Below are 13,017 nucleotides of genomic sequence, written 5' to 3' on the forward strand. Positions count from 1 at the left end.
GTAAGTGAAATGAATGACAGTAATGTCACAAGGGAGAGGAGGGAGGAGGGAACACAGATGGTCCCTGATTTATGATGGTTCAATTTACATTTTTTGATTCTGTGATGATGCAAAAGCAATATGCATTTAGTAGAAACCATACTTTGAATTTAGAATTTTGTGTTTTCTTGGGCAGTTGATATGATACTCTTTCTTCAGGCTAGGTAGAAGCAGCAAGCCACAGCTCCCAGTCAGCTACAGATCATGACAAGAACTTAGAGGAAGAAAAGTATATTTTGGCTCATGGTTTCAGAGATTTAGTTCATGATGGGCCAGCTCCACTGTTTGGGCCTAAGGGAGGCAGCACATCATGGCAGAGGCATATGGTGGAGGGAAGCTGCTTAGAACATGGTGATCTGGGGGGGGGTGGGAAGAGAGAGAGAGAGAGAGAGAGAGAGAGAGAGAGAGAGAGAGATATTGGGGTTGGGGGGCAGGGAAGATGAACTTTTCCAGGGCACACCCGCAGTGAGTGATTCACCTTTTCCACCTGGCTATAGTTACTACTCAGTACATTCAAACTAAGGTGGACTGATTAGATTACAGCTCTCTCAGTCCAATCATTTTACCTCTGAATATTCCTGCATTAACATAGGAGCTCTTGAGACATACCTCATAGGCAGACCACAACACCAGCCCTTCATGTGCTTATGTCCTCAAATCTTAGGCAACAAATATTTCAATTACCTCTTCCAATTCTTGATCAGACCGCTGCTCTAAGGGTGATAGTTGACATGATGTATGTCTTTTAGACAGACTATATCTTTGCCCATTGTTGGATATAATATGCTGTAAAGTGTGTTCCTTGGTTTGAAGAAATATTCCTTGGTTTGAAGAAATATTCCTTGATGGCTCAAATGGATACAGTATCTTTCATTTTAGTCCTTCAGCAGTGTTTTGAGCATTAGCTATCTACTTCCCAGTCCTGAGTATGTGCCTGTTTCTGTCTGAATATGTGTCTCCTGGGCCTACAGGCAGTGGTCCTGTGATGTCAGCTATATGGGTCTCTGCCTTTGGAAAATATGCAGAATAGCTCTCTGTGTCTCTTTCTTTCTGGCAGTTCCTATTGGCATTTTGTACCTCATAAGGTACAAGAGGAATATGTTTACAATCAGCCCGTCTCTGCTCTGCTGTAGCTTTTCCTGTGAGCATTCATTTCATGGGCCCACCTATTCAAGTGAATATACCAGGATACACATTAGTTGGTTTCAATCACTTTATGTCCTGGAAGAGAATTCTTTTGGGCATTAATATTGTCCATTAAGCTCCATCAATTCCCTTAGTGGTTTTCATAGGTCTATGCCTCATATGGCCGTCTCTTTAATAGCCTAGTTTTCCATCTGCCTGACCATGTGGAAAGCCATAGCTACTGCCCATGAGTCTGTTATATACACTCAAACTTAAGGATTCTAATTCCTTTAATTGTTATATATGCTTCTAGACTTACCATGGGGTTATGTCCGGATAACTCATTGAAGGTCAAAATCATCCTAAGTGGAATCTGCATTTAATACTTGTAGCCTACTAAATGTGATAGCTTATCAATGCAAAACACCAAAGAGTAGTGGGTATTTCCCTTCATGATCACATAGAAAACTAGAGCTGCAGCTAGCTACCACTGTCCAGCATGGTGAGAGACTATTATACTGCATGTCAGTAGCCTGTGAAAAAGATTAAATTCGAAGTATGGTTGTTCCTTAATGCATATCACTTCTGTACCATCATAAAGTTTGAAAAAAAAAAGTCAAACCATTGTAATTTAGGGACCATCTATATAAGGAAAACAGTAAGGAATTTGGGTCATTGAGCTGATTTCTTTCTCTTCTCCTTTCCTTCTCTCCCTCCCCTTCCCTCTTCCCTTCCCCTCTCTTCCTCCTCCTCCTCCTCCTCCCCCCCTTCCTCCTCCTCCTCTTCCTCCTCCTCCTCCTTCTTCTCTCTCTCTCTCCCCTTCCTTCCTCCCTCCCTCCCTTTCATTCATTCATTCATTCATTCACTCATTCACAGGGGATTTATACCACTGAGCATACCCCAACATTCCCCTTTTTATTTTCATTTTGAGACAGGGTTTCATTAAGTTGCTGAAGCTGACATTGAACTTGAAATCCTTCTGACTCAGTCTCCAGAGTTGCTGGGGTCACATAGTGGCTTCCTGGGAGCCATCCTTCTTCAATTAGTTTTCTCGTCAATTGTTGTACTGGGTTGCAGTGTAGTGGCCTTCCAGCAGAATGCTGTCTATTCTCATTGAATGCCTTCCATTAACCAATCAGCTTTTTTTCTTGGCCAACTGGAAGTGGTGTGTAGGACACTGATCACGTGAAAATAGAATCTGGTAGCTCTTCAGGTGGTGCCAAAGTTGATTCTAGAGGAAAACAGTCTCCCTGATCATGAATAAAGCGAGTAACTCCTTACATTCCTCTGTTGGCATATTCTTATATAGACCATTTCCATTTTATCATTTTACTATTCTATTTTTTTCCAGTTCTTCTTCTGGGAATTGCCTTCCTTATGGAGTGTTTCTCTGACATTATCTAAGACAGTATGGATATTTCAAATTTCAAGATTATTTTTGTCCTTCAGTCATGGGTAATTTTAATTTATATCCAATAACAAACTAATAATTGTCTCTCAAATTTGACATACACCGTACTGCCATGTCTAGAAATTTCCTGGCCTAGAATTGTAGTGGTTGCTGATGGATAGCACTCCTGGTCTTTTCTCATGAAGTATAAGCTTGTAAGTACAGATTGAAGACACTCCCTAAATCAGATCTTAATGTAGCTCATAGGGCCCAAAGGCATTGACTGAGCCGCTGCTTTTTGTAATTCAGACATAGCCTGATGGTGTTCAGGTTCACATTCAAATCTAACCCTCTTTTGAGTAGATTTATGGTTAGGAACTAGCAGTATTCCCAGAAGTGAGATGCGCATTCTCTAGAATTTGAGCAATGTGACTAAGTACCATGCTTCTTGCTTGGTTCCAAAGGTAATGACAGCAGTTTATTTTTTAGTTGCCTATGAAATATCACAGGTGGCTCCTGCTCAAATTATTCCTAAGTATTTTATTGTTTGGTCAGTCTTTTGAGTGTTTGCTGGATTTGTCATCTAGCCTGAGAATTGTGTGTGTCACTGCTGGATTTAATTCAGTCCTAGCTTGCTTTTCAGTTTCTGATATTATCAGGATGTCATCAATGTAGAGTGTTAATGTATTTGGATACTGCAGTAGTTCAAATCCCTCCCAACCAAATCAGAACAGTAAGCTGGGCAATTGAAATAATTCTGCAGTAATAGTAAATGTAAAGGGATTCTTTCTTGGGAAGGCAAGCTGCAATTGACTATTTTGATTTAGGTATTGAGGAAAAACAATTTGCAAAATCATCATGCAAAATCATTCCTTTAACATGAATTTTTCTCACTTTCAAAACCATATCAGAAACTGTTAGACATGGTGCTGTTTCATTCAAGCTACAGCAATTCATTAGTATCCAGAGCTATCCACTTTTTAATTTCTATTTTTTCCCTCCCTTCAAACAGATTTATTGAACATAACAAAATTCTATAAAGTATCCTGAACCTGCTGCTTTGAAACATGATCTTTTCTTAATAATATCTTGAGATGTTGGCTAAATTGACCAAATTATGTATGCAATGTTCATATATGAATATACCACAGTACTAATTAAATAACCAATTAATAAATAGAAGGAATACCAGTAGAGGAAGAGGAAGAGGACAGGGGGAGGAAGGAAGGAAGGGAAAGAGGAAGTACTGGGGACTGAAAGGGAGCAAATTATATTCCATAGATGTATGATTATATCAAAATTAACTCCACTATTACATATAACTATAACATACCAATAAAAACATTTAAAAAATAGAAAAGAGCCCAATGAACATTAATGAACCTTTAATAGTTTTATAATTAACATCAGTAGAGTTGAATTCCTATGACAAGCTGCTGGGGAACACATAAGAAAGGTCAAGAGGCCACTTTGTGCATTGTCACTATGTTGCCATCATGATGAACATCATCGTGTTCCCATTAACTGAATCTTGACACATCACAGGAATTTCAGTGAGGTCAGAAGTTAGCTTAGCCGCTTGCTGGGCTAGGACAGATATCACTCTAGCACAGTCATCTGACAGCATCTTATGGCTGCTGAAATTAAGTCCTTGTGCATCTATACTCCAGCAATGGATGGATTCTTCATTGTGTCCTCCAAGTGCTGCTCTAAGGTTCCTCCATCCCAACTGCAGTCCAACACAACTTAGGACCACACCGCATCCACTTTTTTCATAGATCACACTGGGCAATTAATGTGGAGCAATTTGTTTTGCCAACATATTGATTAAGTTGGTACTCACTTTATCTACCAGTGTTTTATATTGTGAACAAATGAACAATACTGGGTAGGGGATGTGTTCCTCATTTAGATACAATGTTAATCCCAACAGTATGTTCAAGTAAAAGGATACAGCTAGTTCACATGAAGTTTGTTTGGACACCCAGTTCTTATCCAGTCTTCTGTTTCAATCCCATAAACCAGTGCTGCTATCTGTCTTCCTGTCTAATCCTTTTAGGACCTCACCAGCAGGTTTGGAATCACAGAGCATTGGGCTCCATGAAAAGTTTCTCTTTCACTCCCTGGCCATTTTACCTGTGCACATGTACTTGGCCCCCAGTCTCCAGCCAGGAGTCAGGCCCAGAGACCATGGCTCCTTCATCAATTCTTACTTCATTTAATTGGTTACACATTCACCCTCAGTGATTCAGGGTCAGTCTTCTCATTGTCATTCTTGCCTTCTGGCTTTAAAAATTCTTCCAAACTATAATAAATAGATAACACTTGTTTAGAATCTTTTGATGTTGGGAGGAGGAGTTAGTAGGGGTCCTTCATTTGGCCTGAATTTTAATAATGTCACTTTGAGACATTTGTGTTGGTCACATCAGTGTTCATTTTATTTACCCCATTCCTAAATACCCTTTGAAAACTTCCACCCTCTTGACAAGAGTTCCTTGGCTATCCCCTTTGTCTTTCCCTATCTCTTATGAACCCCTCTGAGTTTCTTAGCTTTGTATTGGAAAGCTAAGACAACATATTGGTATGGCTTCTCAAACTGTTGCTTGATTTTGCTTAAGAAAGGTTTCATGATGGGGTGGAGTATTTTCTTTTAAGGGGTCTTCTTGGTCACAGCATTTTTCTTGACTTGGGCAAGGAGCATATTAAGTGGATGGATATGCCAGTCTTCATAAAGCCAATCCACCGGGGCTATCATAGACAGCATATTGGCCACTTGGGGGTGGGGGTTGTCCTATTTGACATTTAAAGGAAGAGCAGGATAATTCTCCTTTTCAGGATAAACATAGTTTATAGCAGCCTGTATCCCCTTGGGAGCAGCCACTGTGGTCTGTCTCATATAAAACCATTTGTGGATATTCAGTGGTAAGCTGTGGGCCCAGCATCTATATTTATTCACTGCTGTATCCAACATGTTCCTCTGTTTTGTAGAATTCAAAGCCAGTAGAAACTGCTCACAGCTGATTTTACTCAAGGTTCTTCAGAAAGCTGGCAGTGACAACTCACAAAATGAGACAACTCCTTCACTCTGTGTGTGAATTGCTTATTCCTGTTCTTTGATGATTTCTCTTTTTTAATTGATTTTTTTTTCTTGATTGATGTCTCATCTTTGTACCTCCAGATTCTTCCTTGCAGCAGACCTGTCTTTGGCTCTACTTGGAGACTGGGTTAGAACAGAAAGTCTCATGACAGATATTTCATTAGGAGTTGAACAATACCATGCAGTCTCAGTCCTTCTACAGATACTTATTCAGCACTTACTTTGGGCTAGGCACTTTCTAGACATGTGGGATGTAGCAGTGAATACACAAAGTTATGTATGGGTCTCATATTCTGAGGTGTTGAGGGGCTGAATGGAGCTACGGGAAACAGTATAAAAATAGGTGTCTCGGGTGATGAGGAATGTGATTGAGAAAAAAACTGGGCAGGGACAATGACCAGGGATCCTGGTAGGCTGCAGTTTTAGGGACCCATTTGAGCCAAGACCTGAGGGAGAGAACTCTGAGGGGATATTGGGAAAAAGCCTTCCAGGTGGAGGAAACAGCCAGTTTAGGGGCTAGAGGGGCAGTGCTAGGTGAGTTTGAGGCACTGGGTAGCTTGCAGAGCATAAAGGTGGCAGTATTGGTGGTGGGGAGGTGAGAGGGATGCCAGGGCAAAGTAATATAGACCCCAAATCTAAATGGCTAGAACTTGTCTAGAAATGTGGATTATATGACTATCCTCTGAAGAAAGAGCAGGCCCCTCTAGCTGATGGACCAGGCCACCAGACTTAGTGAATTGGAGGAATAAGAGAGAACCTGACTTAGTTATTGGAGGAAGAAGAGAGAAGTGTTTCCCACCCCCACCCCCACCCCCCCGTGCTGCTGGGGATTGAACCCAGAGTCTTGGACATGCTAGACAAGCATTCTACATCCCCAGCCCAAGGTATTTGTAATAAACGTCTATACTCATGTGTAGTTTTCTTTTTTTTTTGATATTGGAATCAGACCCAGGGCCTTGTGCATGCTAAGCATGCACACTACCATTGAGCTATACCCTTGGCCCTGGTTTTGATTGATGGTGTGATTCACCTTTTGACAGGAATGAAGGCAGTTTCCTATAATTTAAAGAAACTTGTTTGAAGAAGGTTGATTGGGCTTCTGCCTCCTTCATCTTTGATAAGGCCTCATCACTACTTCTGAGGTTGTTCAAGTTGGTCATTTCTACTTTCACCATCTACCAAAAGAACAATTGGATAGCAGAGGCTGGTTTCAAAGAGAGTAAAATAGAATTTATCTTTATCTCTGAATTAATAGAATCCATGTACCAGCCATCTCTGTTTGAAGTTATATCAGTATAGGAACATAGTTCCCCGGTGTTCAAAAGATGCTTATTCATTTGGCAATTGATTTCTTCATCTATCAAATAATATTGACTCCTGCCTTGCATGGTATTGGGCTTTTGGAATATGATGAATAAAACTGATGCATTCTCCTTACCCAGTTGTCAGACCTGGTTGGGTGGGGCAGACAGTCTCCAAATAATCTTATTCCAAAGTCTCACAGTGTAAACTGTAATGTGTAGCTCAAAGAGGACAAGGTGTCACAAGCTTCCTTGAAGTGAAGTTGACTTAGAGAGCGAGGGTTTTTTAGTAAGCAGAAGTGGCACAGGGAGAGCATTCCAGGAAGAAGGAACTGCATGTGCAAAGGTTCTGAGACATAACAGGAGTGCTCTGGAGTATTCTTATACATGTCAGAAAGTAGATGGTAGACTTTAGACATAATTAAATGTGTTTTAGGGCATGGACATTTATCCCTAGGGTATTTGGAAGGCCCCCTACCCAGAACAATGTATCATAGTATACTGGATAACTGAGTGTTCTTTTTGCTGTCTTCTTGCTTTTTATTTTCTAGTGTTTGGTCATTTTCATTCTGAAGCAGTCACATAAATGATCTGAGAAAAGGTTTTCTTCTTAGGAAAGTGGTGTTTAATTGGTTAACCCATATATGTGGGCAAAAATGGCATATCATTGAATAGAGAGCAGACGATCCTTGCCATTATTTGTCATTGACAATTGAGAATGGGGGTGAGGGGTGTGTGCGGGTAGGTGGATGGGGACGGGGAGGCATAATATGTAGTAGGTAGAGCTAACAGGGGCCAGGAGGGGATGACTGAATGAGAAATCAAAAATTCAGAAGCCTCTGAAAGCATTATAGACCATTATGGGAATTGAAATTAGAAACATTGTATACATTTTTAATATTTCTGCTAGGAAAAAGACTGTAGCCATGTTAATGTTTAATGCATGGACCATAATAGGGAGCTGAGCAGCTCTCTGTGGCCCCATTTTCTCAGTTGTCTTCTTTCAGAAGAAGTTTGGTTCTATTTTAGGTTTGTCTTTGAGAAGTGTAGCTTACCAGGAATGAGAACCCTGAGGTTAGAAATGGCCTTTCATTCCTCTGTGAATAGGTACAACAAGTGACAAATGATGTGCTCTGAGCTGGGGCTGTAGCTCAGTGGTGGAATATTTGCCTAGCCTGTAAGAGGTACTGGGCACCATCCCCAGCAGCATGCATGTGCGCGCACACACACACGTATATTTTCTGTTTTCGGGCCCCATTTGCACCCTTTTGAATATATATTATGTAAAATTTCTAAGGTTTATATTCGTTTTGGTATTTATAAATTCTTTTACCATTTTTCTCTCCAGATTTTCGTAGTCTTCTATACCTCTGTTAGGAACAGAAAAAGGGAATGAAATACACAGTCTGTTCTTTTTCCTTTTTCCTTTTGACTTTGATTTGAGAGTGATACAAACTAGATGTTAGTGTGTTCTTGTATTTAAGTTTTCTGTATCATGGCAGGTTTATTTGGACAGTGGCAGGAGAGAGTCAAGATGGTAGAAGGGGTATTTTTTCACTAATCTTATTTAAAATTGCCTGTACATGTTGACAATAAAAACTGGTATACATTGAGTCAATTTTATTATTTTATTGTTTTAAAACTATCTATACCAACATTGTCCAACTTTTTGCAGTTGAAAATATTCTATATCTGCATTGTTCAGTACATTAGTCACCCGCCTCTTATGACTAATGAGCACTTTAAATGCAGGTAGTGAGACTGTGGAACTTAAATTTTAATTTAATTTTACTAAGTTTAGATTTAAATAGCCACCAGTGGCTGGTGGCTACCATGTTGAACAGTGCAGAGCTATATTGCCCACCCTGCTGCCTGCATGGGCAGTAGATAATTCCTATTCCCCAACCTTGGCCCCCACTGTTTAGAGAATCTCACATCAGGTCAAACATAAAGCCAGGTTTTAGTCTGCCACTCACCTTTTAGTGTCAGTGTCAGGAGTGGAGGCAGAAGTACCAAGAGGGTATGTCCTTGTCAAGAATTAACATCTTGCTTGACTTAAAGCACGCTAACGAATGTATAAGAGAGCACTTATGTGCATTCATGTTGTATACAAAAATTGTCCAAATTATACCCCAAACTGCTCTGCCCTTAGTTTATTCTTTAGTTAATGTACATATTGGTCAATGCAAGGATTTAATTAAGGTTTCTTTTTTTTTTTTTTTGTGGAATTAAATATAACATGACACCTAAGACAAGGAATTCAAATGTTTCAGATTTGATGCTTTGCTTATAAACAATGGAGGTAATGAAATGGTTTTTAATCTTAATTCCAGAAAAATCTCTGGAATATAGATGTTGATCATTTTTGTCAGCTGCAAACTCTGTATCCTTACTTCTTCTGGTCATTTGCCAGTGGGATTGCCTTTGTCTGTGGCATTAGGGGTAAGCTAGTATAGGAAGAAGAAGTCATCTTACCCTGATTTTATCCAAGGTTAACTAATTTCACCAGGGACAGAATAAGCCCTGATTAGTGGATAGAATCACATTGGTAAGAGCACAGTGCTCTGCCAGCTATTGATTAGTTGTCTCTGAGGTCAGTGGCTCAAAAGGACACAGTAGAGCTGGTATGAGCCAGTTAGAGTGAGGAGGAGCCCACTGGATGCTTGGAAGGATGCTATGATTGCTGACCTAGACTCTTAGGCCCAGATGAATTATGTTTACTTTTATAAAATTATTATTGACAGCTTTCCTGCCAAACAGGATAGAAATGCATGTGAATTAATCAACATTCTTTATAAAATGTCAAACCTTGAAGTCTTTTGATATAATATATGCGACATATAAATTTGGATATTTTCTAGAGACATGACATGACCATTAATTCATCTTTTCTGGTCTTAATTGGCATTTGACCACCAAGACTTGGTTTTGATAGGTAGTAAATTTGGTAACAATTTTTTTTTTCTTTTCTTTTTGTTACTCTTTATTTTTCTTTTTTTACTCTTTATTATGGTGGTTGTGGCATATAGGAAGGAAGGGGACATTGATTTTCAAGAATCATTTATGTCAACAAAGAGACATTGATCATTGGATAATATAATTTGTTGTTTTATACCAGCTCTGTTGTAATAAAAATTATTCCTTTAAAGTGAATCATGCTTAATTGATATCATTTGGTTTATTCCTTTGTTCTTACCTAAATACCTTGAAAGCAGCACCATTATCCCTCACTGTGTGTCCAGTGCTGGTGTGGTTTTACACAGAAGTCGACATATGCAGGAGCAGAGGTCCCAAGGACTATCTTCAAAGGAATGGCCTTGTGCAAGAAATTGGGATAGGTTAGACCTGCACTGGCCAGCATAGTGATCTCTAGCCACATAGAGCCAGGGAAATTTAAGTTCCTGGACATTTAATAAAATTAAAATTCTATAGTCACAGTAGCCACATTACAAGAGTTCCATTGACATGTGTGTCTAGGGGCTACTGGTGCTGGACAGCAAAGGTAGAGGGCCTTTTCATCCTAGAGAAAGTTCTACTGGACAGTGGTAGATATTTCTGGAATGAGTTTTATTTATTTAGTCAGTAGATGTTGCTGAAATCTCCTTGTCAGATCCATTTCTGACCACAGGTACACTGTGAGGGAACTGAAATCCAGGCCTGGCACTCATGGAGCCACTATGAGGAACAAAATGGAAGAAGCTAGTCCAGAAATTTCCGTGTATGTGTATCAGTATTTATGTGCTCATTGTCCCCTGGGCATACAGATGGGTTGGGTAGGACACTGTCTCTTTCCTCAGTGGGGAAGAAGGAGTGTATTTTTGTAAAAGGGGAGACTGGTTTAGTGTAACAGAATTCTGCCCAGCACATGTTTGTGGTCACTCTGTGACTGCTTTGAGCTTCCTTTTCTTGCATGATCTTGGTGGGGCTTTCAGTCTCGCCTTCCACAGTGTGGTGAGGGTTAAAAGAAAAACATTCTAAAAGCTACTGCTCAGCACTCAGCATTAAATAAATTGAGGCTATTATTACTCTAACCTTTTATATCATAAAAATGGTTGAGAAGCTAAAAAGTAGCTTCAGCTGGAGATGGGGAAGGGAGGCATTTACTGGGGACAGGAGCACAGGAGCAGCTGGTTCACGGGCAGCTGATCTCGCCTGTGCGTGAGGAATGATTGCATATCTCAGAGGACTCTCCTCAGTAAAATCCTTATGTAAGTGGGGTGCTTTGCACACTCCCATGTTGGCCATGTTCTTATGGCTGTTGTGATTTCTGTGTCAAGGCTCCGTTGTCTTCTGTGGACATTCGTGTTCACAAATCTCCCTGAACATTCTCCAGAGGGAGAAGAAGGTAGGATTCTTGGTCAGGCTGTCTACAGCCTGACAAGGAATGTCCCCCACCTCTCAGGAGGGCATATCTTGAGCAGGTTAGCCCACCTGCCCTGCAGTCTCGTTGTGGGTACAGGTAGGGAGAGCAGGGTCTTACCAGACAAGGCAAGATGACAACTGTGGTTTCTGTGTTTCTCTTGAGCTCTTGGGTTTGCCACCTCAGCAGGTCATGCTGAGGTGCCTGCTTGGACTCAGGGACCTGGTGGGTAATGGAGATGCAGAGTATCAAGGAAATTCATGGGAGTGACCAGCACATTCCAGCAGTCTAGAAAAGAGTTACTGTATTTGTCATAGGTGATATATATATATTTGTTTTCCCTTTACAAAAAAACCTGAGAAACTAGAGAAGAATCTTATACTCAAGGTTAGGCAAATCTCAAAAGTGATTAGAACAACATTTGCAAAAATAATTGAATGAAGTTTAAAAAAATCAGTATATTCATCTTATTGCAGCTATTTTAATTTCTTATTTCTTTATGTTTTTCTACACATTTATCCTTCATATTGGCGAAATCAACACATATTTTTTCACTTAAAACTTTTTTCAGACAGTTTCACTGAGGTTGACAAAACTTTGTATCATTTTTATGTTTGTATACTGTTTCTTCATGCAGACTACCTTGTATCAACTTTCCTTCATTATTGGATATATAAATTAATTTGATTTTTTAATAATTGTAATACAAAATTGAACATATTTTTTCCAATAATGTTTGACTATAAAGAAATTCCAAGAAATGGCAATGAATGCCTTTATGTATAAACAAACCTGTAAAATTTTGGTAAAACATGTAGAGAATTTTACTATTTTTTTAAAGGTTTTTCTAGGATCTACTGATTTCTGTTTTTAACAATAATTATATAGTTCAATTCTGTATTATAAACTTAAAATGACCTTACATATTTATAATGGAAAATTTTATACACAATAGACAGAATAGTCTATTGAATCACTGGTTCAGCAAATACCCCGTTATGCCATTCTGATTTTGTTAACCCTCCAATGCTACTTTGAAGTGAATTTCATTTGTACATATTAAGTGGTTTTTTTTTCAAACATTTGGGTTTATATCTGAAGTCTTTACCTTGACTTTCTGGCTGCATTAGCCCAGGTATGTACAAAGCATCTCCTATGGGCACTGGGGGACCATCATTTTTTTTTTTTTTTAAAGTAGGGGAAGGATAAAGTAGTGAGAAGTATACTTTATGGAGTGAATTTGTTAGCTTTTGCAGGATGCTTGGTGTGGAAAGGTCCAGAAGTGAGGGGATGGTCATCTTCATCTACCTGGCTGTATGTGATGCTGCTACTGTACAGTCCTCCCCGCCCCCTCCCCCTATTTCTCTCTTTCCTTACCCTCTTTTGAACAGTGTTTGTGATTGAGCCTTCCTTTGGCTTAAAGTAATGGTGCAATAGAATTTTCAGTTCTAGGTTCCTTAAGTAATAAGAACATTCTCTTTCTATCATAATAAGACCCTGTGACAGGGACTCTAGAGTTGTTTAATTTGGCAGCTGAGAGGCCAGGCAGCTTCTCCATTATTTTCTTGGTATCCTCACAGTTGCAAAATGGCTGCCACAGCACTATGCATATACCCTTTACACTGTGTTAGAGGCAGGCAAAAGGGTTGGTGTTTCTCTCATTTTATTTTTATTAGGAAGAGGAATCATTTCTGACTGTGTTCAG

At 39.6% G+C, this 13,017-nt stretch overlaps 1 protein-coding gene and 1 pseudogene across 2 annotated transcripts in view; one reads left to right on the top strand and one right to left on the bottom strand.

Annotated features, from left to right (window-relative positions):
- Window positions 1-13,017, top strand: part of Dtd1 (D-aminoacyl-tRNA deacylase 1) — a 195,097-nt gene that overhangs the window by 107,114 nt on the left and 74,966 nt on the right. The window lies entirely within an intron of this gene.
- Window positions 4,012-4,746, bottom strand: LOC124089121 (ragulator complex protein LAMTOR5-like; annotated as a pseudogene).

The sequence above is a fragment of the Marmota monax genome, unplaced genomic scaffold (assembly GCF_021218885.2).
Source record: "Marmota monax isolate L192 unplaced genomic scaffold, Marmota_monax_Labrador192_F-V1.1 WCK01_AAM20220418_F8-fsc00005, whole genome shotgun sequence".
Lineage (NCBI taxonomy): Eukaryota > Metazoa > Chordata > Mammalia > Rodentia > Sciuridae > Marmota > Marmota monax.